Source organism: Arachis ipaensis, chromosome B01, assembly GCF_000816755.2.
Source record: "Arachis ipaensis cultivar K30076 chromosome B01, Araip1.1, whole genome shotgun sequence".
Taxonomy (NCBI): domain Eukaryota; kingdom Viridiplantae; phylum Streptophyta; class Magnoliopsida; order Fabales; family Fabaceae; genus Arachis; species Arachis ipaensis.
The window spans coordinates 45,821,302-45,847,348 of record NC_029785.2 but is presented as its reverse complement, the minus strand read 5'-3'; the positions used below and the strand labels follow the sequence as shown (position 1 = coordinate 45,847,348).

At 39.3% G+C, this 26,047-nt stretch overlaps 1 long non-coding RNA gene across 1 annotated transcript; it reads left to right on the top strand.

Annotated features, from left to right (window-relative positions):
* LOC110269880 lies at positions 5,066–24,113 on the top strand. The gene is made up of 4 exons (XR_002358682.1): positions 5,066–5,428; positions 6,986–7,105; positions 19,036–19,040; positions 24,100–24,113. It is a non-coding gene; the product is annotated as an uncharacterized LOC110269880 (long non-coding RNA).

The window sequence follows — 26,047 nt, the reverse complement described above, 5'->3', positions numbered from 1 at the left end:
CATCTTCTCAGCAACAGACAGAGAACTCTGAACAAAATACCTCTAATTTAGCAAACTTAGTCTCTGATCTATCTAAGGCCATTGTAAGTTTCATGAATGAAACAAGGTCCTCCATTAGAAATTTGGAGGCATAAGTGGGCCAGCTAAGTAAAAGGATCACTGAAATCCCTCCTAGTACTCTCCCAAGCAATACAGAAGAAAATCCAAAAGGAGAGTGCAAGGCCATTGATATAACCATCATGGCCGAATCCAAAGAGGAAGGGGAGGACGTGAATCCCAAGGAGGAAGACCTCCTGGGACATCCAGTGATCAATAAGGAGTTCCCCTCTGAGGAACCAAAGGAGTCTGAGACTCATCTAAAGACCATAGAGATTCCATTGAACCTCCTTACGCCCTTCATGAGCTCTGAGGAGTATTCTTCTTCTGAAGAGAATGAGGATGTTACTGAAGAGAAAGTTGCCAAGTTCCTTGGTGCAATCATGAAGTTGAATGCCAATTTATTTGGTAATGAGACTTGGGGAGATGAACCTCCCCTGTTCACCAATGAACTAAATGCATTGGATCAACTGAGATTGCCTCAGAAGAAACAGGATCCTGGAAAGTTCCTAATACCTTGTACCATAGGCACCATGACCTTTGAGAAGGCTCTATGTGACCTTGGGTCAGGAATAAACCTCATGCCACTCTCTGTAATGGAGAAATTGGAAATCTTTGAGGTACAAGCTGCTAAAATCTCATTAGAGATGGTAGACAATTCCAGAAAATAGGCTTATGGACAAGTAGAGGACATGTTAGTAAAGGTTGCAGGCCTTTACATCCCTGCTGATTTCATAATCCTAGATACTGGGAAGGATGAGAATGAATCCATCATCCTTAGAAGACCCTTCCTAGCCACAGCAAGAGCTGTGATTGATGTTGACAGAGGTGAATTAGTCCTTCAATTGAATGCGGACTCCCTTGAGTTTAAAACTCAAGGACATCCTTCTGTAAACATGGAAAAGAGGCACAGTAAGCTTCTCTTAAAACAGAGTCAACCAGAGCCCCCACAGTCAAACTCTAAGTTTGGTGTTGGGAGGCCACAACCAAACTCTAAGTTTGGTGTTGGGAAGTCTCAACAATGCTCTGAACATCTGTGAGGCTCCATGAGAGCCCACTGTCAAGCTTTTGACATTAAAGAAGCGCTTGTTGGGAGGGAACCCAATTTTTATTTATCTAATTTTATTTCTATTTTATTGTTATTTCATGTTTTATTAGGTTCATGATCATGTGGAGTCACAAAATAAATATAAAAATTGAAAACAGAATCAAAAATAGCAGAAGAAAAATCACACCCTGGAGGAAGGGCTCACTGGCGTTTAAACGCCAGTAAGGAGCATCTGTCTAGCGTTCAACGCCAGAACAGAGCATGTTTCTGGCGTTGAATGCCAGAAACAAGCAGCATCCTAGCGTTCAGACGCCAGAAATGCACAGTGAGGAAAGCTGGCGCTGAACGCCAGAAATAAGCATCTGGCTGGCGTTCAACGCCAGAAATATGCTGCATCTGGGCGCTAAACGCCCAAAACAAGCATCAATTCGGCGTTTAAATGCCAGAATTACTGCAAAGGCATTCTACATGCCTAATTGGTGCAGAGAAGCAATTCCTTGACACCTCAGGATCTGTGGACCCCACAGGATCATCTCAGCATCTGTGGACCCCACAGGATCCCTACCTACCACCACTCACTCTCTTCCCTCTTCTCAATGTTCATCCTCTTTTCCCAATAAACACTCTTCCCCAAAACCCTTCACCAATCACCTCAATCTCTCTTCCCTATCACCACTTCACCACTCACATCCATCCACTCTTCCCCATAAACCTACCTCATAAACTCCACCTACCTTCAAAATTCAAAATCAATTTCCCACCCAAAACCCACCCTTATGGCCGAACCTTACCCCCCCTCGCTTCCCTATATATAGCCCTCCATTCTTCCTCATTTTCACACAACACAACCCTCTCTTCCCCTTCTTGGCCGAATACACCTCTCCCTCCTCTCCTCCATATTTTCTTCTTCTTCTTCATCTATTCTTTCTTCTCTTGCTCGAGGGCGAGCAATATTCTAAGTTTGGTGTGGTAAAAGCATAAGCTTTTTGTTTTTCCATTACCATTGATGGCACCTAAGACCGGAGAATCCTCTAGAAAAGGGAAAGGGAAGATAAAATCTTCCACCTCCGAGTCATGGGAGATGGAAAGATTCATCTCCAAAGCTCATCAAGACCACTTCTATGATGTTGTGGCCAAGAAGAAGGTGATCCCCGAGGTCCCTTTCAAGCTCAAGAGAAATGAATATTCGGAGATCCGACATGAAATCCAAAGAAGAGGTTGGGAAGTTCTAACAAACCCCATCCAACAAGTCGGCATCCTAATGGTTCAAGAGTTCTATGCCAATACATGGATCACTAGGAACCATGATCAAAGTAAGAACCCGAACCCAAAGAATTTATCTCACCATGGTTTGGGGGAAATACTTAGATTTTAGTCCGGAAAATGTGAGGTTGGCGTTTGACTTGCCTATGATGCAAGGAGATGCACGCCCCTACACTAGAAGGGTCAACTTTGATCAAAGGTTGAACCAAGTCCTCATGGACATATATGTGGAAGGATCTCAATGGAAGATTGACTCAAAAGGCAAACCGGTTCAACTTAGAAGACTGGACCTTAAGCCTGTGGCTAGAGGATGGTTGGAGTTCATCCAACGCTCCATCATCCCCACTAGCAACCGATCTGAAGTTACTATGGATCGGGCCATCATGATTCATAGCATCATGACTGGTGAGGAAGTAGAAGTTCATGAAGTCATCTCCCTTGAACTCTACCAAATAGCCGAAAAGTCCTCCCCCTTGGCAAGGCTAGCTTTCCCTCATCTTATTTGCCATCTATGTTACTCAGCTGGAGCTTTCATAGAAGGAGACATTCTCATTGAGGAAGAGAAGCCCATCACTAAGAAAAGGATGGAGCAAACAAGAGATCCCACTCATGGAGCTCAAGAAACACATGAGGAAGCTCACCATCACGAAATCCATGAGATACCTCAAGGGATGCACTTTCCTCCACAGAATTTTTGGGAGCAAATCAACACCTCCCTAGGAGAATTAAGTTCCAACATGGGACAACTAAGGGTGGAACATCAAGAGCACTCCATCATCCTTCATGAAATTAGAGAAGATCAAAGAGCAATGAGGGAGGAGCAACAAAGACAAGGAAGAGACATAGAAGAGCTCAAGGACATCATTGGTTCCTCAAGAAGGAAACGCCACCATCACTAAGGTGGACTCATTCCTTGTTCTTACATTCTCTGTTTTTCGTTTTCTATGTTAAGTGCTTATCTAAGTTTGTGTCTTATTACATGATCATTAGTATTTAGTAACTTTGTCTTAAGGTTATGAATGTCCTATGAATCCATCACCTCTCTTAAATGAAAAATGCTTTAATTCAAAAGAACAAGAAGTACATTAGTTTCGAATTTATCCTTGAACTTAGTTTAATTATATTGATGTGGTAGCTATGTTTCATTGATAGTTTGGAATTTATAGTATATTCTCTTCTTTTTATCCTATTTGATTTTCAGTTGCTTGGGGACAAGCAACAATTTAAGTTTGTTGTTGTGATGAGCGGATAATTTATATGCTTTTTGGCATTGTTTTTCGTATGTTTTTAGTAGGATCTAGTTACTTTTAGGGATGTTTTTATTAGTTTTTATGTTAAACTCACATTTCTGGACTTTACTATGAGTTTGTGTGTTTTTCTGTGATTTCAGGTATTTTCTGGCTGAAATTGAGGGACTTGAGCAAAAATCATATTCAAAGGTTGAAGAAGGATTGCTGATGCTGTTGGATTCTGACCTCCCTGTACTCAAAGTGGATTTTCTGGAGCTACAGAACTTAAAATGGCGCGCTTCTAATTGTGTTGGAAAGTAGACATTCAGGGCTTTCCAGCAATATATAATAGTTCATACTTTGGCCGAGTTTAGATGACGTAAAAGGGCGTTGAACGCTAGTTCTACGCTGCAGTCTGGAGTTAAACGCCAGAAACACGTCACGAACCAGAGTTGAACGCCAGAAATACGTTACAACCTGGCATTCAACTCCAGAAAGAGCCTCTGCACGTGGAAAGCTAAAGCTCAGCCCAAGCACACACCAAGTGAGCCCCGGAAGTGGATTTATGCATCAAATACTTACTTCTGTAAACCCTAGTAACTAGTTTAGTATAAATAGGACCTTTTACTATTGTATTAGGCATCTTGGGACGTCTGGTTCTTAGATCATGGGGGCTGGCCATTCGGCCATGCCTGAACCTTTCACTTATGTAATTTTAATGGTAGAGTTTCTACACTCCATAGATTAAGGTGTGGAGCTCTGCTGTTGCTGGGCGTAGTGACAGACGCAAAAGGAGGGTGAATCCTATTCCAGTATGATCGAGAACCTCAGATGATTAGCCGTGCTGTGACAGAGCATTTGGACCATTTTCACAAGAGGATGGGATGTAGCCATTGACTACGGTGATGCCTCCAGATGATTAGCCATGCAGTGACAGCGCATCGGACCATTTTCACAGAGAGGATGAAAAGTAGCCATTGACAACGGTGATGTCCTTACATAAAGCCAGCCATAGAAAGGAGTAGGATTGATTGGATGAAGACAGCAGGAAAGCAGAAGTTCAGAGGAACGAATGCATCTCTATACGCTTATCTAAAATTCTCACCAATGATTTACATAAGTGTTTCTATCTTTATTTTCTAATTATTTATTATTTATTTTCAAAAACTCCACAATCAATTATTATCCTCCTGACTGAGATTTACAAGGTGACCATAGCTTGCTTCATACCAACAATCTCCGTGGGATTGACCCTTACTCACGTAAGGTTTATTACTTGGACGACCCAGTGCACTTGCTGGTTAGTTGCGTGAAGTTGTGAAGTTATGTTTGGGCCATGGTATTGTGCACACGTTTTTGGAGCCCTTACCAGGGAATCAATTTCGAACAACAATTTAAGTATGAATCACAATTTCGAGCACCATGTGTGCAATGATGAGAGAGGAGGAGCCGTCACCAAACGCGTCGCCGCCGCTGGAGGAGCTTCGCTCTTCGCCGCTGCCGAGGAGGGGAAAGAGGAGCTGCTCCCTCGCCAGTCACCGTCGTGCTTCCTGGTTGCCGATGAGGGAGCCGCGAGAACCGTTGCCGCCGCGAGAAGGGGGACGCACGAGAGAGAGCCCTCAGTGTGATCGATGTCGCAGCTGTTGAGTAAATATGTGCTTTTAATTGTTATTACTCTTTTCCAATTGATTTTAGGAAATCGAAATTTTACAGATTCGACAAGGAATGGAACCGGTGGAAGGAGAGAACCGATGGTACCATCAAGTTCCCGAAGAACAAGGTTAGTAGCAGGGTTTTATCTTCTCCTCTGAACAAAATTGATTTGTGCTTCTTTGTTTATGTTTATTCTCTGATTCATTTGTGCTTCCCTAGTTCCCTGATTCTTCCGTTCGTAAGTAGTTAGAGAAGTTTAAATGATATTTGTTTGAGCCTCATATAATAATGTCGAACTCTTTTGCTGTCATTATAGTTGTTAAATCTCAGAAGGTTAATTAGTTCATTTGTGCAACTAAGTTTTGTTCTTTTTTTTTGTGTGTTTATACTGAACAAAATCATTGCTGAGTGTGGTTCCTTAGCTGTAAGCACTCCAAGTCATTGAAAAAGATAATTCATGGATTCCATATTTTTTTCATTTGAAAATCATACTAGAACAATATAATCTGATATGAGAAGCTGTTAATGAGCTTGATTTATATTTATAAGAAATTATAAACTGATTGATTGAATAGCTTATCTGCTTTTGCTTTGCTGCTGCTACCTGACTCTGTGTTCCAATCTTAGCCTCAGGTTCCTTCTTCCCATATATAACTATCTTATTAATGCTTTTACTTTGTTTAATTTTCTTCAACACCACTTTGTTCATCTGTATTTGACCTAATGAGATCTTTTACTTGCATGAACATCTCAATATTGAGTTACTTGACTCATAGTACTAAGTTTGATGAGAAGAAAACTGAGTTGATACTTATTTAATTTTTGTCATTTTATTTATTTAACGCCATGTTTTTATTTGATTATTATTATTATTATTCATAGTACATGGTTTCCATTGGAGCAACTTGTAATCTTTCTTGGCCTGCTGGCCGTCTCGTGATCCAAGTACTAGATGATTTCTACGGACCCCGAGGTTAAGGTGCATAACGTACCATGCACATGCACACACTTGCTCTCACACTCATGCACTCATGGGAAGAATTTCTATCAGTTTGTGCTTAATAACACTGCTATTTTCAATTATAATTGTAGTTATACTCAACATGCTTCATTATTATTGTTTACTTCTTGTTAGCAAGATAAATTTTACCATGAAAGCACCATCAGAAACTTACTAATCAATTTTGCTCCTTTGTCCATGATATGCATTTGTAAAATAGCATTTGTAAACATAGCATTTGTAAAATAGCATTAGGGGTCCACAGCAAAGGAAATACCGAGTTGGTATTGATAACCTCCTTGTGTTACTGATTGGCAGAATTCCTATTGTAATGCCAACTGTCCTTTCAGTTACAATGGCTATTGGTTCACACAAATTGTCTCAGCAGGTTACATTTAGTTTATTGATTCAAACATTTTGTTGAGCTATATATGATGGAATGTAATGTTGTGCTTTAAGTGCCTAAGAACTAAAATATAGAAACACGAAGACAGAGACTACATAAAAAATCAGGCAAATTTTGTTCCTAGATAGAAACATTTTTTCTGTTTCTGTATCTATCTCCTTCAAATAGGTTTGTACTCTATATTTTTGTCTTGGTGCAGTTACCAAACAGGGCCTACTTGTTATCCTTTAATGATAAAAGTTATTATCTAATGATTATAGGTTAGGTACTAATGATATAACTCTTTGCAGGATGCTATAACAAAGAGAATGACTGCAATTGAAGAAATGGCCGGAATGGATGTCCTATGCAGTGATAAAACAAGCACATTAACTCTCAACAAGCTTACAGTGGACAAGAATCTAATTGAGGTTTGATAACTCATTTGTCCTAACATTTTGAAACATAGTTAAGTAGTGTAATTAGGGTGGGGACCGGGTTGGGGGCCGGGTCATTAGGGTTTTTCTTTTTTAAACCTTTTGGCCATGCTTTTAAAGCGTGGCTGTAATGAAATCCTATTACCACACTTTTAGAACATCCCTGTTTCTCTCTATGACCACGCTTTTGAAGCGTGGCAAAAAAAACGTGGCCGTTTCTCTAATCAATTGCCACCCTTACAAAAGCGTGGCCGTTGACCCTTTTTTTCCACGCTTTTGAAGCGTGGCAAAAAAAAGTGGCCAAATCTCTATTCTATCGCCGTCTTCACAAAAGCGTGGCCATTGACCACTTTTGGCTACACTTTAAAGCGTGGCAAGAAAAAAGCGTGGCCATAGGCCTTTTTTCTTGTAGTGTATGGTCATGTAGAGCTCATGGAGGGCAAAACACAAAGAACTTTCACTGTGAATGGCCATAGACTCAAACATTACTTGGGAGACTCACTGGATGAGAAGAGAGTGAGCTACCACCTCAGCTAAGGAAGGAAGAATGTCAAGCTAGTGACGATAAAGAAGCACTAGTTGGGAGGCACCCCGACACTTTATATCCTTTTGATTTATTGCTTTCTTAGAAGTAGCTTAAAAATTGTCAACTTAGGTAGTTTAAGTCTCAGTTTAATATTGTTGTTTCATTGCTTTCTAAAGGTAAATTGAAGGTGGTAGATTAGGAAGTTTAAATATCAGTTTTGGTAGTTAGGAAATCTTCAATTTATTTTCTTTTTCTCTGAAAGTGCAATTGGATGAATAGACTCACTGATGATGAGTAATTGGGCTAAAGAACTAGCTAAAAAGCTAAGTTTGGTATGGCCACTAATCCACTTAATCTAGGCTTACAACCATTTGAACAAATTAAAGTTGAAAGTAATCCTATAGGTTAAGTTTGGTATGGCCACCACCATACGAAGATCAACTAGCAAGCCCAATACCATTCAAGTTGAGAGCATTTAATAAATTGGTAAATGCATGAAAGTTGGTTTTAAATGTGTTCGGAAGGGGTTAGAAGCAAAGGAATGTGAAAGGATTAAAGTTAATTCACCCTTATAAACACATTAAAAATCAATGATGAAACAATTTATTAGATGCAATAGAATTAAGTTTGGTGTCCTAAGGGGCACTCATCAGTTGCAATTTCATTAGTTCACACTACAAGGAATATGAAGGATTCTTTTGTCATTACTAATGGGGTTTCGGTTTTATTTTCAGGAGAGAGAATGCGGCCCACATGATTGATAGCTCATAAAGCAAGAAGCCAAAGTGTACTTGCACTTTGGAACTCAGCACATGCAGAAAGCAAAGAGGGATAAGGATTGGCGCCTCTTCCCACGCTAGGCGCCACTCCCAAAGTAGGAAAACATTGAATTGCTTTTACTTCCCATCATTCAGACCACATTTTCCACCCCTATAGAAACCCATTACTTTTCCCATCTCTCATCCCACTTCAAACCCCAACTTCACACACGAAAAGAACCACCACAATTCCTTCTTTCTTCTCATCTCCTTCCTCTTTTCTTTACCTTTCTTTCCCTTTTCTTGATTGGGACAATCACGTCCTAAGTTTGGTGTTGGAGCAAAACTGTGTTTTGCTTACTCTCTTGCAACTTTCTTCAACTTCTTTAACCCTTCAAATACTTTTTCTCAACCCAATGGCACCACCAAGATCCTCATCATCAAAGAAGAGAAAGACCAAGGAACCAACCTCAGGAATCTCAAGCCACAATGAATACAAGTTTCTCTCATCATTCAACCAAAATCAATTTTATGGTTGGGTGAGTGAGAGGCAAATTATTCCAGAGGTTGGCTTCCAATTGGGAAGGAATGAACACCCTGAGATCAATAGGGAAATCAACAACAGAGGGTGGGCACTATTGTGCAACTCACCAAGGAAAGTGGTGGAAAGCTTGGTTAGGGAGTTCTACGCCAATGCGGTGCCTCAGCCAGGGCAACCCTATGGCTATCTTAGCTATGTGAGAGAGAAGGCCATTAATTATAGCCCCTTCAACATAGATAGGATGCTAATGGTGAGACAAACAAGCTCTACCCAGAGCTATGAAGAAAGAATAAAGCAACAAGACCCAGGATTTGATGAAATCCTCAATGAGATTTGTGTGCTGAATGTGCAATGGATAAATGACAAAGATGGGAGACCCAACCAACTGAGAAGAAGGGATTTGAGCCCCCAAGCTAGAGGGTGGCTAGATTTTGTGAGAAGATCTCTCAACCTAACATCCAACACATCTGAGGTAACACTTAAGAGGGCTGTGCTCATATACAGCATCATAAAAGGTGAGAATGTAAATGTTGGGGAGATGATTGCCAACAACATCAACAAGGTGCTGAAAAGTACCAAGGACAGCACAAGGCTAGCATTCTCCAGCATCATCCAAAGGCTGTGTGATAAAGCAGGGGTTGAGAAGATTATTGATGAGGTGCTGGTAAATCAAGATAAGCCCATAACTGCCAAGAAGATTGCCAAAGTGGTGGCTGTCAACCCACTTGAGAGAAGAAGGGAGAATAGAGCGCATGCTCATGTGCCACAAGGGCAGCCACAACAAGAAGAAGAGCAACCACACTACCTAACACTTCAACCACCACCATACCAACAATACCAACAATTTCCTGAAGGTTTCAACTGGGAGCAATTGTAGGGAGATATACACCAAATGAAAGGAGACATACACCATTTGAGAGAGGATGTCAACCAGCTTAAAGATCAACAAAAGCAATGGGACCAAGTGAATGAGAACATACAACAACTCCAAGGGAGCATGGAGCACATGAAGGAGTAGCAAGACCAGATCAATTGGGGTGAGACGCAAGGCAACCTTGGAATAATTCTAGAGCGACAACAACGCCAAATGGAGAGCCTTGCTGAGTTTAGGCATCTTTATAATGCCAGAACCATAGCAAGAGGGGAATATAACTGCTACACACAAACAAAATTGAGCTACTTGTGCAATGCAGTAGCCAACATGAACCCCCAATTACCCAACCTACATGTAGAAGATAGAGCAGCTCAGTGCTAGACAGAAAGAAATTGCATACCAGCACAAAGAAAATGTAAAATCTTACATGAGGAGGCTGGGATTCTGGAAGCCCAAGGACAAAAAGGCACAAGAGGGGTCCTCCAAGAAGGATGGTGATGACTCCTCCCCTTCCAAAAAGAAAGACAAAGGAAAAGGGCCAATGAACTGAAGCTGCTCAAGGTTGTTGAGTTCCATGGTTGACACTCTCAAATTTCTGAATTTCTGTTTAGTTTTTTCATGTTTAAATTTCTGTTTGATAATAAATAGTAATGCTAGGATATTTTATGTGATAATGCTTAGTTTTTTTATGCCCTGAAGTCTTTTCTGAGTCCTTTGAATTACAAGAAAGAAAATGCAATGTTAGTTCAAGTTTCATCAATATCAATAAAAGATTAGTTTGTTTCCATAAGAGTCATTGTGAGTGTACAAAACAAGAGCAAAAGAGACTAAGACCAAGTGGGACTGTTCAAAAACTAAGAGATAAGGAACTAAGTGTAGAACCTTGAATGAACTGGAAAGAAAATGAGTCATGAAAAATCAACTAGGCTTAGAAGGTATGAAAGTAGAGGCTAAGGGGTGTCACTTGAATATCTATAGAACTAAGAAGTAGTAAGCAATAAAGACCCAAGGCTCTGAGGATCAACTACTAGGATGAAAAGAAACACTAAATAGCTCAAAAGATTTAGAAAACCTAGTAGATGCTTGTGGTGAAGATGTGTCAAGAAGAGACCTGGGTAAGTAAATTCTTAGGGGTGTTTCAACACCTAGTACCCTAAAGCCAGCTGGCTTGGGAGTGCTAATTGAAAGCCAAACTAAAGGGTTGTCTTGAGACAAAACATTTAGAGTCGTGGTCAATGAAAAAGAAAAAGTGAAAAAGAAAGAACAACCAAAAGAGAATGAAATAACTCTTACTACTTCAAGGTGACAATCAATAAAAAGGGCCCCTGAAGCATATACTTGGAAGAAACCTTCAGGGACCTAGGAGTTCTTTGTGACATTGAAATAGAAATATTCATGTGTTAAACACATATTCTCATCCTTAGTAATGTTTGCATCCATTCAAGGTCAAGTCTCAATTCATCTAAGAACTACTCACATTGATTTACTTGGGACAAGCAAAGCTTAAGTTTGGTGTTGTGATGACTTGCATCATCTATCCTTTTTTCTTGCTTAAAAAGGACCATAAAAGAGCATAATCTCATTTGATCATTGCAAATCATGCACTATTTGATGAATATTATGGTACATTTCTTTGAAATAGGGTTGTGCTGAATTTCAGGTGGAAAAGAGCAACAAAAAGGGGAAGGAGACAACAAAATAAGATGGGCGTGTGAAACTGGTGTGCCACTTGGAGCAAATGCCACAAAAATGTATGGCCATGACATGCCAGGAGTTGGGCATGGCACGCCAGTATTGAATTCCATAAAGGATCCTCAAGTCATCTATATGGGCGTGGCACGTCAGGAACTGGGCATGGCACGCCAGTTATGATTTCCAGAGAAGCATGTTTGAGCATTTTACATGGGCGTGGCACGCCAGGAGCTAGGCGTGGCACGCCAACACAGTTTTCCAGAAGAGGATACCCAAAGCCTTTACATGGGCATGGTACGCCAGAAGCTGGGCATGGCACGCCAGTGTAATTTTCCAGAGAGCAATGCTGAAGGCCACTAAAGGGGCGTGGCACGCCATGCTGGGCGTGGCACGCCTAGCCCATCACATACTATGGCGCGTGCCACTTGAACCATGGGTAATGGCACACCAGTTCATCCATCCAGAGGGGATCATCACTTGGGCGTGCCACTTGGTATCGAAGGCGTGGCACGCTAGCTACAAATTGTCACTTGGATGTGCCACATGAAGACCCAGGCGTGGCACGCTAAGCTTAAAAGAGCCACACTAAAGGGGCATGCCACTTGAGCATCAAGGCATGGCACGCTAGTACAAGTTTCTAGAGAAGAGGTTGAAAGCCCAAAAGGCTGGGCGTGCCACTTGGTGTTGAAGGCGTGGCACGCTAGCTCTCAATTGTCACTTGGGCGTGCCACTTGAAGACCCAGGCGTGGCACGCCAACACACAAGAAGGCCAAAGCAAAGCTGGGCGTGCCACTTGATTTCGAAGGCGTGGCATACTAAGCTCTCACCCTCACTTAGGCGTGCCACTTGAGCATCCAGGCATGGCACGCCAATGTTAAAAAGGGGCCAAAGCAAAGGTTAGGCGTGCCACTTGGTGTCGAAGGCGTGGCACGCCAGCTCCAGATTCTCACTTAGGCGTGCCACTTGAAGGACCAGGCGTGGCACGCCAGCTACTGGACCAAGGTGAAATACTGGGCATGGTACGCCACACACTAGGCATGGCACGCCAGTTCTATTATCCAGAGAAAAAGATCCAAGCACACATAGTGGGCGTGGCACGCCAGACCCTGGGCGTGCTACGCTAGTTCAACTTTGCAGAGAAGAGAAGAATAAGGAAAAGGGCTGGGCGTGCCACTTGGGATCGAAGGCGTGGCACGCCAGGCCAAACACCAACACTTAAGAAGACCTGGGCGTGCCACTTGGGCTCGAAGGCGTGGAACGCCAGGGACATCAACACAAGGGGCGTGCCACTTGAAAAGCTTGGCGTGGCACGCCAAGCCAAATTGGAGGCTGGGCGTGGCACGTCACTCAAACGCTTGCCACACGCCAGCTGGAAGGTCATGGTTATTGAGTTTTTCTTTCCCTTCAAATTGTAATTTTCTTTTCTCTTTTGTATTTTCTTTATTCTAGTGCTAGGAGTAGTATAAATAGTCTCTGGAAGTATTCAGAAAGGGAGTTGGGTTGTGGAGTAGAGTTTTAGTTAGATTTACTTTTCACTTCATCATCTCTTCCATCTCTTGTACTTTTCTCTGAGCTATGAGTAGCTAAATTCCCTCTCATTGAGAGAGGGAGCTCTGTTGTACTTGATGGATTAATATTAGTTAATTTCTTCTTCTCTTCATCTTCTCTTTGATTTGCTAGAAGGAATTTTATTTTAATGTTAGTGTTCAATTATATTGGAAAAGAGATTGAATGCAAAATGGGTTTCATGGGAACCTTGGGAAAGGAAACATGAAACCAAGCTAGAAATCCCTTCTCACACTTGAGTGGGATCTGGGTTTTGGTATTTGGATATGGTGACATATAATCCTCCCTCTACTTAGACCTATGATGATGTGTGGTATAATCAGGGACCAAGCATATCTCTCTTCATGAGCAATTAGACCAAGGAATTGGCTATTGATCAAGATTTGAGAGATTGAGTCACCAAGAGATTGGGGCTCAATCAATCATGATTGCCAAGAGGTCAATGAGTTGCATGATTGAAGATGATATGAACTGGATTTAATCCAAATAGAACAACATCTCCTGATCTCAATGAATTCCCCATATTCTTATCTTCCACTTTCTTTATAGCTTTCTTTATATTCTGCAAATCCCCATTCCCATTTACAATTAATTCATTTATGTTTCTGCACTTTACATTATTGCCATTTCCTTTTCTGTACTTTACTGCTTCTCTTTACTTTTGAGTCATTTATGTTTCTGTCCATTTACAATTCTGCAATCACAATCTATTTTGCTTAGCTTAATTAATCCACCAATTGATTGAAATTGCTCAAATCTACCAATCTCTGTGGATATGATCCCACTCCACTGTGGGTTATCACTTGACGATAATTTTTGGTGCGCTTTCCAAAAGAATGGATTCATCAGTTTTATATGGGGTGTGAATTTCGGTCATCAGTTGGGACCCGAAAAGGGTGACAAAGTCCAAGTTTTATGGGAGATGCTACCGAATTTTTATGAAATTTAAGATTTTATTTTAAGAATGTGATTTAGAAATGGAATGAATTTGAGAGGTTCTATTATTTGATTCTTGATTTATTAAGAAATAGATGTTTTCGAGTTTAATCTGTTTACGGAAAGTTTATGTTTGAAGATTGATTTAAATAAGAAAGAACCTATGTTTTGAAGTTTGATTAAAGAAGTACTTTTGGAAGAGTTTTAATATATTTTAAAAGAAGTTGAACTTTGATTAATTAAGTTCGTTTTGCTTTTGAAGTATTCTTTAAATTTGGACTTAACAAGACTAAACAATTCCGAGCCTTGGAAAGGTTTCTGATTTATGAACGAAATGAAATTGGTTTTTAGGCGTAAATAAGTTGGTTTCGAAAGTGGCTCGGAACTTTTGGCTTACATGCCTTAGTTTTGATTTTAAGTCTCCATTTTAATTGATTTCAATTTAAGTAATTATTATTCCGAGGATTTCTAAAGAGTTTAAGAAATGAGGCAGGTTATTCTTTCCTAAAGTCTTGAGACTCTGCTGAGAAATTTTTACTACTACATCCTAATTTAGGATGAATGATTTTGAATCTTTTAGAAGAAACTTTTAATTTGGTGTGGTTTTTGAAATGTTTTGGGAAGATGTTGTGGATGGTGACTGTGTTTTAAAAAAGGGAATTTACTTTTGAGGAAAAGTGACTTATGGCTTGAATGATAATTGATTTGATATGAATTGTTAATGAAGTGCGGAAATGATGATGAATAAATAAATATGTGGCTTTTGCACTTCTTTTATCTGAGATACGGGTTTTCCTGGGTAAAGTACCGTGGCTTGCTACCACGTGTTCCAGGTTGAGACTCGATACTCTGTTGACCCTACGATGTAAGGGTGACCGAGCACGTATAAATTCCAAGGAATGGTACCCCCATTGAGTGATTTGATATATATATATGAGAAAAAAGCTATACATAGACTCATGGGGATGCGCGTCGAGGGACAGTCCAAGGGTTTAGCAAACCGGACTTGTCAGGTTGGCTTGATAACCGACAGATGAGACTTATCAGCCATAGGGCAAGCATTTATCATATGCATCTATGTGACATTGTTTGGGTGTGCATATTGTAATTGGTTTGCCTACGTGAATATTATGTCTAATTGCTAATTGCTCTACTTGATATAACTGCTTGATTGTGTTTGAACCTTCTTACTTGTGTTTGTGACTGAAAATTGGATGGATTGTTGTGGATTGACTGTTGATTGAAATGTTTGGGCCTATGGCCGTGATTGATTATGTGATGGGCTGAAGGCCGTGAATGGTTTGTGTTTTTAGTTTAGTAAAGTATGAAATACTAAATTGGTTCTGTATAGGCTTAATGAACCTATGCTTGGAACAGTTTGGTCATTCATACTGCCTAGGAAAAGCTCTTTTAAAAAGGTTTGGATTTTTGGAGAATTAATGGATTTCTCTTTTAAAAAAGATTTCGAATTTTGAATGTCGATCTACGGTTTTGAAAAGATACATAAGGCGGGTAACAATCACTGTACTTTAAAAAATAGTTTTTATTTTTACGTATCCTATTATAATAATTCTGCAACCCTCTAGTGAGAACCCTTTCGAGGACGATGTTCTCACTCCCCTACAGGTCTTTTCTTTCCAGGTTTTTGGACGACGAAGTTTGGAAGAGTTTATTCATTTCGTTTCTGTTTAAGCAATATTTTGTGTTGTATTAGTTACTTTTCCCTTGCCTTTATCTTTACAAGTTTTTATAAAAGTGATAGGATTTTGATTATGTAATGCTCGTAAAATTAATAGTATGTATGTATCCTTTGTAAGTATTGATATTTGTATGGATAAAATTTATCTATTAAAGAGTCTTTTGAGTGGTAATTCGGTTTAAATTTTTAAACAGGCTCATATTTTAGTATTGAATATCTTAAGAGTCGTCGTAATACCTGAGCTATCAGAGTGGTGCATCTGGAAGCGTGACATTTTGATAGTTAGGGTGATACAAATGAAGGTTAGAGGAGACTGAATCACTAAGCGATTAGGGTTTAGTCATTTACAGTTTGCCATGGAATGAATCATGCATTGTTAAAATAGTTGGTAAGAACTTTTAATCCAGAAAAGTAAACATCTCCGAAACCTTAACTATTTTCTTGCACTGTTTTTACACCAAACCCTTATTTGCTTTCTTTATTTTCATGTTTATTGCTTATGCGAATTTCAACCATCAACAACCCTTTTCTGTTCGCCTAACTAAGTCAATTGGATAACCATTGTTCCTCAGTCTGACAATCCTCGTGGGATCGATCCTCACTCAATTGAGGTATTACTTGGATGACCCGGTTGCACTTGCCGGTTATGCTGTGTGAAATCCTAATTCGTGCACCAAGTTTTTGGCGCCGTTGTTGGGGATTGTTTGTGATTGACAACTACTAGTTGTCTGGTTGCTTAGATTAGGTATTTTTATTAGTTTTGTTTATTTATTTTGCTTTTAATTTTCAATTTCAATTTTGGTTATTTTTTTCTTAATTTTTTATTTTAACTTTAGTGTCCCTTTAGTGTTTTCCTTTTTATTTTCAAAATTTTAGTCTATTTTTTTGTTATTTTCGAATTTTTTTGTTTAATTGCTTACTTTGTTTTCTCTTATTTCTTTTTTTACATAGGATATCCCACTGGGAATTCTCTACACTCTGACGTAGAGATTTCCATTTTTCTTTGTTTTCTGTTTATGTGTGAGCAAAAACAGGAAGGAGTCATGGAGATGTATGCTGCAGATGCACTTCTTGCTTAGAGCAAGCTTATATTTCAACAGATGATCTTCTCACTCGACAATTGGATAGCGTGCAGAGCTCAGTTGCTAAAATTTAAAGCACCTCTCTAGATGTTCCTCATGATATGTGCGGTGGCTTCCCTCAAGGTGAGACTTACAACTATGGCCAGTTCCCACCTAAGCGGGTCAATTATATAGGGGAATTCCTCCAGAAACTCCTATAATGTTCCTTATTCTCAAAACTTTAATCAAGGGTAGAGGAATCACTCAAGCTTTGGGTGGAGAGAGCAGAGCCAGGGTCAGCAACCAAATTATGCTAGCAGTTTTCAGGAAGGTCTTATCAAAATCCAGTCAACAACTTTCCTTTTTGGCCTCCACAATTTCAGAGTATCCCTGACCTGACATCCATTGTTGCAGAATTCGCAAAAGGCCAACAAAGCTTTAAACAAGAAACCCAAGCCTCCATCAGGGATCTTAAGATGCAATTGAACCAGAAAAATTAGCGAACACCTAAACAGACCCCACCTAGCAATTTGGCCCCCGAGTACAAAGAGGAATCTCAGGCAGTTCGATTAAGGAGCGGTAAGACGTTGACCACTCAACCTAAGAAGAATGAGAAACTGGGTGAAAAAGAGACACCAGAGCAGGAAATTGCAGAGACAGAGAGTGCCAGGGAGGGTGCTGAACGCCCATCAAGGGAGCCAGGGAGGGCGCTGAATGCCCAAGAGGACTCAAGGAATGCCCCCTCAAGGCACCCTGATAACCCCTTTCCAGTCACTCTTGACATATATCCTGCATTACACAAGGCCCCAGAGTATAAAGCCAAATTGCCATACCATCAGAAACTTCAGAAACCTCCTAACACTCTTCCCGATAACACAGAAGCAAATCCAAGAGAAGAGTGCAAGGCTCTCACCATGGCCAAGGAGGCCAAGCCTGAGGAGGTGCATGTTGCTGAGGAATTGAAGGAAGAAAAGGCTTAAGAAAATGCTAGAAGTACATTGTTACACGCCCCATTGGTGGCACAAGAGCCTGAAGTATCATAGCCTCAAAAGTTGCAAGAGTAGACTGATAAACCGCTATTTTATGATTTATTTTGTACTGAATTGAGTAGATTTTATCCATTATTCTCACACTTATTCATAGAATTCGCATGTTTTACATTCTCCTTCCTAATTTTGTGCTATGATTGAAAACATGCTTCTTTGGCAAAAAATTTACTAATTTTAATCCTCTCTTATTACCATTCGATGCCATGATATGTTTGTTAAGTGTTTTCAGGGTTTATAGGGTAGAAATGACTTAGAGGATGGAAAGGAAGCATGCAAAAGTGGAAGGAACACAAGAAATTGAAGAAATTGCTAAGCTGTCAATCATGACCTCTTCGTACTAAATTGGTCATAACTTGAGCTACAGAGATTCGAATGAGGTGGTCCCAATTGCGTTGGAAAGCTAACATCTGGGGCTTCAAAATGATATGTGATTTACCATAGTTGCTATACAGTTAGATGACACGTATGCGTCGCTCATGCATGCGCATCGCAGGATCAGCGTGACCAATGCAAGAGGCAATCGACGCGTATGCGTGAATGACGCGTACGCATGACCAGGAATTGTTCAGCGACGCGTACGCGTAGATGACGCATACGCGTAACCGAGCGTCACGTGCTACACTTAACAGAACTCGCTGGGGGCAATTTCTAGGCTGATTTGGACCCAGTTTCAATCCCGAAAACACAGATTAGAGGCTGCAGAGTAAAGCTGGAAGGGGGAAATCGAATCATTCATACTTTCATTCACATTAGTTAGGTTTAGATGTAGTTTTCTAGAGAGAAAGGCTCTCTCCTCTCTCTAGATTTTAGGATTTTTAATTTTATTCTTCTCAAATTCAGATTTCTACTTTGCTTTAATTTAGTTTTCTTCTACTCTTATTTGTTCTAGTACTTTAGTTTATCTACTTCTCTTGTTGATTTCCTTATGTTACCAATTTAGTTTATAAATTCTCCTTGTTTCCTTTGATTCATATTAATGCAATTTATGTTTTCATGTTTATGATTGCTTTTATTAATTTTTAGTTATTGATGCTTGTGATTGGTTGTTTAGATTTAATATTCCTTGTTAATTTTCTATGTTTTTATTTTGTGCATTCCAATTTTTATGTTCTTAACTTGGATTGATCAATTAGAAACTCTTGAGTTATCAAAACTCTTTTGTTGATTGGTGATTGAAAATTGCTAGTTGGCTTAGGTTTCACTAAATCTAGTCTTTGATTAGGACTTGTGAACTTAAGTTGATTTTTCTCACTTGACTTTCCTTCATTGTTAGAGGTTAACTAAGTAAAAGCAAAAGGTAATTACCATCACAATTGATGATGATAATGAGGATAGGAATTCCAATTCTCAATTCTTGCTAGGACTTTTCTTAGTTGTTATTTTATTTCCTTGTTATTTACATTACTTGTCTCTTATCAGAAAAACCCCAAAAATACTTTTCCATAACCAAAAATAAACTACACTTCCCTGCAATTTCTTGAGAGACGACCCGAGGTTTAAATATTTTGGTTAATTTTATTGGGTTTGCTTAAGTGACAACCAATTTAAATATTGATTGAGGATTGTTTGTTGGTTTAGAACTATACTTGCAACGAGATTTCATTGAGAAATTCTTTACCGACATATTTTTTCCGTCAAATTTTTCGTGCCGTTGCCGGGGATTTGCAAACATGTGCCTTATTATTGGTTACTGTACATATTTGCCTTTTGCTTATTTGTTAGTTTTTGTTAGTTTTAGGACTTTATTGCCTATTTTTATTAGCTTTTATTTTTATTTGCTACTATGAATTCTCACCCCTTTGGCTATGAGTTTGGTTCAAATTATGTTGTAGGGAATGGAAGCTACAATGAGAACATGAATCAAGGTTAGGACAATCAAAGGTGGGAGGAGCCTCAAGCTTTTGGACAACCTCCATGGCAACAACTGATGTACTACGAGCAAGAGCCATTCCATGATGCATACGAAGACAATGGATATGGTGGACCCTCTTGTGACTTCCAACAACCACCACCATATGCCTATGAACCTCCCCCGCAACATAGCCCTCAACCATACTCACAAGCCCCTTTCCACCATTCACCTCCATATGACCCTAACCCTTATCCACCACACCAACCACCATATAAACCATATGAACCATATGAACCTTACATAGAACCATGCCAATTCCAACACAATTACTCCCAAGAGCCACCTCAATATACACCATCTCCATATCCTTATCAAGAAGAACCACCTTCGTATTATGAGCCTTTTCTCCTAACTAATGAACCCTCCAATCCACCCCAAGCTCCCATAGATGATACTTTAAATGTTATTCTTCAAGGACAAAGAGACCTTTAAAATTCAATCCAAGCTCTTATATCCCGCATGGAACCACCACCACCCTCCATGAAAGAATACCCATATTCATCAATCTAATAGCAACACGATCCCTATCATGCTAGTGACATGGAACAAGAGAGAAGGGATCGTCTTAGGGACTTAATGGATCGGATTCACTCATCCATACTTCAAGAGAAGCAAGAGGAGGCCCAAAAGGTGGAGGTAGTAGAGACCCTTGAAGATGAAGGCATAGTTGAAAAATTAGGGGAGGTTGAACAAGAGGTGGCAGACATCAAGAAGGAATTTGATTTTGTACTAGAGCAAGGGGAGAAAGTCGAAATTATAGAAGTGGAGGAAGTGGTTGAAGACTTAGGAGATGTGGAACCTCTCTCCCTTTTGCATTGATATAAACTTATATTGTCTTTCATGACCCACACTCTCTCCCTCATTATTGCAATTCTTGCACTATTGATATGCCCTTGGCCTCTATTATTTTTTCACTTGCATGTTGTAGCTACCATGTAGTTGAGAACCTTATTATTATTTGGCATTAGCCCACCCATATTTTATTTGTTTATATATCTTTGTTTGTGGGTTATTCTTTTCCCTTTTTCTCTTCTTTCAGGATGGCCACCAAGAAGGAAAATGGAAAACTTCTAAATGGTGCGCACAACAAGTCGCTCTGCACAAGCGACAAGGATAACCCTGCAATTGGCTGACAAGTCTCTGAGGCGCCTATGGGCTAGTGGAGAATGTACTTGGGGAGCTATTCCTCCCTATAGATTTTGTGATACTTGACATGGTAGAGGATATAGATGAATCCATCATCTTAGGAAGGCGAATCCTAGCCACTGGAAGAGCCCTGATAGATGTTCAGAGAGGTGAATTGGTGCTGAGGTTGCATGAGGATTGGATGGTCTTCAAGGTTTTTAAACCTCCACCACCCCCTGACAAAGGAGGTACTTGCATGCAGAGTACAATGCTGAAGCCTCCCCTTGGTGAAAACTCATACAATGTCCCCAAATATCAAACCTAAGTTTCATGTTGGGCATTCACCGCCCACCAAGGAGGGAGGAGAATCCAAGAAGAAGATACCTAAAGGCTGAAGGAACAAGAAGATTCCCGCTGAAGACTTCTCACCTGGGATAAAAGTGGTATTTACTAGAAGTCTAGTCCTACCTCATACTGTGAATAGGATCCTATCCCTTGAACATATTGAGTTGATCCATGAGAGCACAGAAAAGAAGTTCACGGTGAGGGGTGAGGATTTAAGCCTCTATCACTATCTTCCTCCGTAAAGGAGCTGACCGTCAAGCTAGTGACGGTAAAGAAGCGCTTGTTGGGAGGCAACCCAACCAGGAGTATCCTTTAGTTTATTTTGGTTTTATTTCAGTTTTATTTTAGTTTAATTTTATTTTATTTTTTTTATTAATTTTCAAAGTTTTTGTAGGTTTTTTAATGTTTGTGATCATGTACAACGCTTAGAATAGGGACAGGAAGATTCAGACCGAAGAACAGAACGCCCTGGAGCAAAAAAATGTTTGGGCGCTAAACGCCAAGGAGGGTGTTTAGCGCCAGAAGAGGAGCAGAGGAGCTGGCGTTAAACGCCAGGAGGGCGTTTAACGCCAGAAGAGGATCATGAAGCATGGGCGTTTAATGCCCAAAATGGGCGTTCCCATCCAAGTTTTGCACCCTTTTGGGGCTCTAAACGCCAACCCTAGCATTTAGCGCCAAGGGGTCATTCAAAAAAAAGAGAGTTTTAAATTTAAATTTTTCTTCCTCTTCTATCACTCCTATCTTCTTTTGTATTATTTTTACTCATCCGTGTGCTCTTTATATCCTTTCCCGTTTTCAGTTTTTTTTGCTTGGGGACAAGCGAATTTTTAAGTTTGGTGTTGCAAAGTGAGCTCTCGGTTTATATTATCATCAAGGGCACCAAAGGGAGGTGAATCATCTTCATAGAAGACCACAGCCTGAGGAGGGAGTAGCAGCCACCATGATTGAGGTGATTGAGTTTCATTGTCCCTTGCCTTATCTTATCTTCTATTTTTCCAGTATTTTTAGCTTATTTCATGTTTTCTATTCTAGCTTTTGCATGATCACTAGTAGGATTTCCTTGCTTTCTAATTTAGTTCTTTATTCTGTTATTTTATGTTTATTTTGAAAGATGTCTCATGTATTGCTCACTAAGCTTAAAGAAAATTTAAAAGAAAAAGAAGTAGTAAAATGCATGAGATTTGAGTTATATATTATGAGTTGTTTTGATTACTTTAATGTGGTGGCATTATCTCTATTTCTGAATATATGATTTAAACAGTGCATATTTGATATTGGAATTGAGTATATTGGTTCTTAAAGAATAGGAACTTAGAGAAGTATTATAGATTCTCTGAAATAAGAAAGACATTGATTCTTGAAGCAAAACAAACAACAAAAAGAAATAAAAAAAAGAAAAATCAAAAGAAAAAGGTCCAAGGCTTTCAGTATCAATGGTTAGGAGGGGTCAAAATTGATTTTAAGCTCAAAAGAGTGGTTTTTCCTAACCATATGCTTGTGGTGTGAAAGTGTCAAGTAACTCTTGAAACTGAATACTTAAAGTCGTGACCAATTGTTGTTGCTCGACGTCTCACATCTCTATTTGTGTCTTCCTCCCCTGTTTCTCCTTTTCTAGTTCTGTGTTTGCTCTTTCTTCTCTGTCTTGAACGTTCTCTGAGTTTTCCTCTGTTATTAAGCAAATCTTCATTAATCTCCTGCAAAACATATAAAGCAAAGTATTTAAAATATCTTTGATGAAAATTATAAGAGAAATAGTGAAGAATCATGATCATTATTAACATAATTAGCAAGAAAACTATCAAATAATGTTCATGCATCGCAACACCAAAATTGAATCTTTACTTTTCCTCAAGAAAACAAATAATCATGCATTATCTTTGAAGAACTAAATCTCACAAATGAGGGTGACTTTTAGTATTTCCAATGGTTTTGGTTAGCCTTTTCACTTATACACAATTCAGCACAAAAATTTTGATTTCTTCGAGACTCCCATTCTGATTATATTATGGAATCTTCTCTTATCAATTCCCACCTTGAAGCAAGCTTAATCTTTTCTTTTCTTTTATAGTTTCTTGTATGAGGGTGCTTTACACCTTGAGTATAGCCGTGCTCTAAATGTTTTGTTTCCAACTTTGCTCGATACAGAAACACCATAAGCACTTGACTGGGGAACTCTTTGAGTTCACATTTTCTTTTTAACTCTCCCGATCAGTGTTGCTCAGAGCATTTGTCTTTTCTTTATTTTCGAGGGTTCTTTGCACCTTGAGCCTAGCCATGACTCTAAATATCTTGTCTTAAGCTTATCTCGACACAGAAACACCACAAGTACTTGACTAGGAAACTCTTTGAGTTCATATTTTCTTTTTTTTTTTTAGCTTTCTTAGTCGGTGGTGCTTAGAGCCTTTGGCTTCTATTTCTCCCCTTGTTTATTTATTTAATTATTAATTAGTTGATTGCTTGTACTTCTTCAAGGCTTTGTGAACTACGAGGATTCCATAATACTCCTTTAGATTGAAATCTCAAATAGTGATATTCATTTTGTACTGAATAAATTCAGTTAGTTTGGCCTTCCGTACCCAATTAGTCATACTTATTCTAATTTTTCTCAACCCTTTTCTTTGCATTTTTTGTGTAATACATAATTCATGCTTGCTGAGTGTAGCAAAGCTTAAGAAGGAGCAAAATAAAACACAGTAAATAGAAGTAATGCAAATGCAAGACAAAGATAAACAAAATGATAAAGGATAAAAGAAATAAAATATAGAAAAAAGAAAGAAAAAACTCAGCCACCTTTATTCATCATCTCCATCTGGGTCCTCTTCATTATCTCTAGGCTATGTTAAGCATAGCCTCCAACATCAAACTTAAAATGGTTTCTTGTCTTTACGTAACAAAGAAAAATAGTGCTGATGGAATTATGAATAATCATGATTATCAAGTGGAAGCACATAAGTGATGCGAAAGCTTATTCAACTAAAACAAACAAAATTAAAGACAAAATAATAGGTTATCGACGGTTGGGTTACCTCCCAACAAACACTTCTTTCATGTTACTAGCTTGACGGTTGGTTCTTGCTAAGGTGGAGGTTGATCATGGCACTTCAACTTCTCCCCTCTCACTGTGAATATTCTCCATGTGTCTTCACTTATGAGTTCAATGTGTTCAAAGGAGAGAATCTTGTTTACTGTGTAAAGTCCGGACTAAGTGGCGGATCTTGTCGACCATATCCCTAGTAGATGGACTTGTCGTGCTCTCTGCCCAAGTGAGAAATCACTTGCGAGTTTCTTCTTGTTCTTCCAACCTTTGGGTTTCTTCCTAGATACTTCCTTTTCTTAATTGGAGGATGCACTTCCAACACCAAACTTAGGTTTGATATCAGGGGGTTCTTTGTTGATTCACAAAAGGAGGCTTGGGTTGCAAACTCTTGTTAGCTTCCTCTTCAATTTTCTGTACCATTTCTAATTCTTCTTTTCGTTTCAAGCATGGAAATGGAGCCTTCAGAGTTATGTTTCATTAGGGAGTTCTTCGAGGCTTGGATCAATGGATTTACCTTCATGCAATTCTCCTTCTCATTTGAATGATGCATGATTTTGAAAATATAAAACACTAAGTGCTCATCATGCATCCTCAACATTAATTCACCATTTTCTATATCAATGAGAGCTCTTCCAGTGGCTAGAAAGGGTCTCCCTAGAATGATGGAGGCATTCTCATCCTTCTCTATGTAAAGAATCATAAAATCTGATGGGAGGAACAACTTCTCCACTTTGACCAAGACATTCTCAACTATTCCATGTACATGTTTTAGTGATTTGTTCACCATTTACAAAGCTATTCTTGTTGGCTTCACATCTTGAATTTGTAGCTTCTTCATCACAGACAAGAGCATTAAGTTGATACTTGCTCCCAAATCACACAATTCTTTCTCAAAGAGTGTGGTTCCAATGGTGCAAAGAATTTGAAAACTTCCAGGATCTTTCTTCTTACTTGGCAAAGTCTTTTGAATAATTGCACTACGCTCTTGGGTTATGACTACTATCTCACCTTCCTTCAAGGATCTTTTCTTGGACAACAATTTCTTCATGAATTTAACATAGAGTGCCATTTTCTCTAGTGCTTCTATAAATGGAATGTTGATGTGTAGTTGCTTGAATACTTCCAAAAATTTGGAGTATTATTTTTCTTTATTTTCCCTCTTGAGCTTTTGAGGAAATGGGAGTCTTGGTTTGCATGCCTCCGTTGTCCCCTTCTTCGTTTGAATATAGCTTGGTACAGGGGCCTCTTCTTTTTATTTTTGTGCTACTACCTTCTTCTCATCATGCTCTTCATTCTTCTTGTCAAGAACTCTTCCACTCCTCAAACTTATAACCTTGCACTCCTCTCTTGTATTCATCTCAGTATCACTTGGGAATGTGTTAGTGAATTTTGCGAATATCTTAGTAATTTGTCCCACTTGCACTTCTAAGTTTCTAATGGAGGCATCTTAGTTCTTGAAGTTGGCTCTTATTTCATCCATGAAGCTCCTAGTTTGTTTTGTAACACCCCAATTACCCTAAGTCTTACCTCTAGCCGTAAAGCAAAGGTTAATTAGAGGTTACGACAGTCCTAAGGCTTATACATATTTATATATAGAAGGAAATAATATATTCTAGAAGCCCGATGAAGGATTAAGCTCAAAGACAGAATTACAAAAGTGAGAAACACTCACATGAAGCTAACGCACAAGACACAAGGTATAAATGCAAGAGAATAAAACATATATAGATATAAGAGTATAATAATCATAGAGAACTAGCCGCAGCTTGCGGAGTTTAAGCCGACTAGTTACAAATAGAAAAATATAGAGTTTTA